Here is a 3,964-nt window from a genome sequence, read left to right as displayed (position 1 = left end):
GAATCCAAGATTAGTCTACTCACTAATAGACATGAATAACCCCAAAACCATGGATGATTCAAGGTTAAACATGATTAGAGAGCAAGATAATCAAGCAAAGATAAGAAATTATGATCAAGATTAGATCTTTTTCCCAAAAGTGGCTTTTGATTAGATAGAAAACAAGATAATCCCAAATTTTGGTCTAAAAAGTATTTATATAAGACTAAAACTCGAGCTGGGCCAACCCAACAAACCTGGTTTGACCCACAAAAACATAGATATTTTTCTCCGTAGTGACTAGAAAAGATCGCTACCGGAGGTTGCTACGCCTGTAGCGACTTGTCTTGCCCGCTACGTGTGGCCGCTAGGATACTTGGGAGATTTTAGAAGTCTTAAACGCATAGCGACCTTGTGAAGTCGCTATGGCTGGCCGCTGTAGAAAGCGCTTCAATACTAGCGGTCTCTCTAGCCCGCTATACACTCCCGCTACGGTACTTGGGTGCCTCAGGTTTTCAGCTATATCTTCTGTAGCGACCAGCCTTTGCCGCTACGCCTGGCCGCTAGGATCCTTCAACGACTCATCTACATTCTTTGGGCATCAAAACATTCCTTGGGGCACAGAGTTCATCATGAAACTCTCTCCAACACCTGATAAGGACTAATGCATGGAAATGCAACCTAAACATGTGTAAATGCTATTCCAAATTACCAATGTGCACAAGAAAGGATAATTAAAACAATGTAAATATGCAAGATATCAGGTGGGAGCTATGGCGGATGGGAGAGTGGTGGTGGTGAAACAAAGAGAAGAAGATAGGTGAGAGATAGATCTATGGAAATGAGAAAGAAGCGTGGAGAAGAGGTTGAATGTGTGTCCAATCAGAAACAATTCCAAAATAATATGGGCCATTGATTAATTTGTGATCAATGGTCTATAATTGTTATCCTCACCGTTATTTTTTCAGCCAATAGGAAACAAGTACCATGATAGAAGAAGATCGAATATAGGCCTTTGATCCAAATAAATCAATGGCTAAAAAAAATATATAATTTGCCTTTTTATTTATTTATTGACATTATTAAATTATCTAAACTTTAAATAATTTGTTATTATAAAAATTATATAAACTCTAAATAATTTTACGAAGAAAAAAATCCAAATAAGAGTAATTATATTTTATTTTAAATTCAAGATTTATGATATAGGACTTAAAGTGTTGTATGTGGTTTGGAAAGATCATTTTAAGTCCTAGACTAACATTTTTGAAATGTGTAAGTCATATACAATCATTTTTGATATGTGAAACTTGGAAATTTAATTTCAGATTCAATGTAGTTTATATGTTTGTAATATGTGGGGTATATGAATTGGAATTATGAATTATGAAATAGAGTTTAGGGTATAGAATTATGGTTTTGGAAAAATGAATTAAGTATATAGTTCTAGACTAGACAATGATTATAAATGTTTAAAAACTTTTTATTTATTTTTTATAATCTAACTAATACTAAAAGGGATATATGAGGAGTAGGAAGGCTATCCACATCATCTAAAAAAAATCAACCAATCAAATGTTTCTAAATTGTCATGTCATTCTTTTGTTAATCGAGATAGATTGGCCCATTTTTAACGAGTCTGAGCCTCTTCTAAATACACTGCTTCTGAGTTGTCTCCGTCTCTTCGCCTTCAAGATCATCGCTCCGACTTCTGCAATCCAACGTTACCCAATCACACTCATTCAATTTTGTTCTTTACACCTATCTTAATAAGAGATGTTATCCTTTGACCTCCCTTTTTTTCTCTCATATAAACCTTACATCAAAGCTTTCGATATAAACCCTACAGCTTTCATCGAACAACTATATACGATCTCCATACAAAAAATTGCATTACAAAGTCGAAGGCCTTAGATAGTCAATGAAACTGTGATGCTGTGTTATTATTTTCTATCAAAGCGAACCAAGTAAGATCTCCCTTTGCAAGAACTCATATGGAAAAGAGGTTTGAAGGTGGGAACTCATAGCCAAAAGTAACACTTCCTAGCACTCAACTTAACATCCAAAAGAAACATAGCAAATAACATTAGCATCTTCTTTATTATACTCTAGCTTCTCTAGGTCTATCCATACTCTTTTGCCTCTACTCAAGTTGCAATACTCATCACCAACAAGTTCCTTCAACCAGCTCTCACATTGATTCACACACAAACACACACAAGGTGAATTCTCACAAATGGACACATGATCTCAATCATTTGGCTAGTTAAGCATGGTCTAATATGAATGAAGAGAGGAGTTCAAATGTTTTCATTTACAGGTGGTTATCACTCGAAACAAGGAGCTTGATCATTATGCAAAATTTATCTAAGATTAGAAGCAACTCATGTATACATAGATTCATTCTCATCATTGTACCCCTTTTATAAGTGAGAACAAGTTCTACCCTTTTATCATCATCTCAAAAGCAAAATAAACCCCTCACATCACTCACCCAATGGACAACTCTCTTTTTCTTTGAACTTAACTAACTAGGGACTTTTATTCACTTTTTACAAGCTCTAACTCTTTTTCATTTCCTTCCCCAACTTTTCTTTGATTCTTTTCCTTTTCTTTCTCTTTTTATTTTATTTTATTTTTTTTATTTTATAAGGGGGAAGGTTCTTTGTTGCATAATCTAGAGCTTCATACTTTCTTTTTGTCCCTAGAGTTTCCTTTACTATTGATACCCTTTTTGCTCATCTCTCTCATCTTTCTCACTCCCCAAACCCAAGATACTGACATTTAGAACACATAAACCCCTCTCACCATCCCCAAATGCTAGCTCATTATGCTAGCAAGAGATGAGAATAAATCTATGTCGCCTCCAATACTCTCAAGATTTTGCACATGACAAGCTATCAAAAGAGGCCTCACTCATGCAATTCAATGTAGGCTTCAAAGAATGGCCAGGGTTCAAAGGTAAGGAAGTGCCATTTGGGTTAACAAAGAGTGGTACAATGGGGAAAGATAACCCAAATGTGTATGAGACCTATGATCAAGTAAGCAAATGCCCATATGCAAAAGAGATTAAGTTCATTCAAGCCAAGTTCAGATTGGAGCTGATCTTAAGAACAATGTCAATATCAAGCAAGCAAACAATTTTCAAGAAGAGTTTTTAAGGCTCGAAGCATGCAAGCCTTTCAAAAGATGCTTAAGCTACTTGATATGTTTAACTAGGGTGTCAAATTCAGTGAAAACCAGTGTTCTATACAAGGCAATATCAATCAGCTGCTCCATATGCAAGTGAATGCATCCTATATGCTCTAGACTCAATCCTAAGAATGCAAGTGATGCAACTACATGATTCAAAAATTTCTTCCCTTGCACTTGATTTTGTACTCAATGGCCCCATCCTTAAGCTTCATTGGGTGGAGAGTGAGAGTGTGAGGAGTCTTATCAAGAGGTGGAGGATGAGGTTTTTTCACAATCTTCTTCTTGTCATGAGCAGCCTTTGTTGCTCTACTCACCTCCTCCCTTTTAGCACTTTCCAAGTGCTCATCATACAGCTCTTTAGAGGACTTTCCAGCAAGACCTTCTTTCTCAATGGAGGATGCTCCACAAGTGATTATTCCACAATACTCAGCTTTCATCTTTGGGAATTGTAGTGGATAGGAGACAGCTTTGTTCACATTTAAGAGTGTGACCTTCTTTTTGGCAAAGTCTATGCAAGCTCCCACTGTCGTCAGGAATGGAGTGCCAAGGATCAATGAGACTCTCTTCTCAGTAGCCATCTTCAGAACAGTGAGGTCTATAGGAATGGTGCATGCTCCAATCTTCAAAGGGAAGTCCTTGATGAGACCAATAGGGGTTGTAAAAGAGGAATCTCCAAACTGTAGGGAAGATGTGTTTGGCTCCATGCTCTAAATCCCTAGACTCTTCATCACCTCCATTAAGATCACATTCACACTTGCACCAGAATCAACAAGAGCATCATCAAAAGTGA

The sequence above is a fragment of the Brassica oleracea genome, chromosome C9 (assembly GCF_000695525.1).
Source record: "Brassica oleracea var. oleracea cultivar TO1000 chromosome C9, BOL, whole genome shotgun sequence".
Taxonomy (NCBI): Eukaryota; Viridiplantae; Streptophyta; class Magnoliopsida; order Brassicales; family Brassicaceae; genus Brassica; species Brassica oleracea.
Note: the sequence above shows the minus strand (reverse complement) of the source record.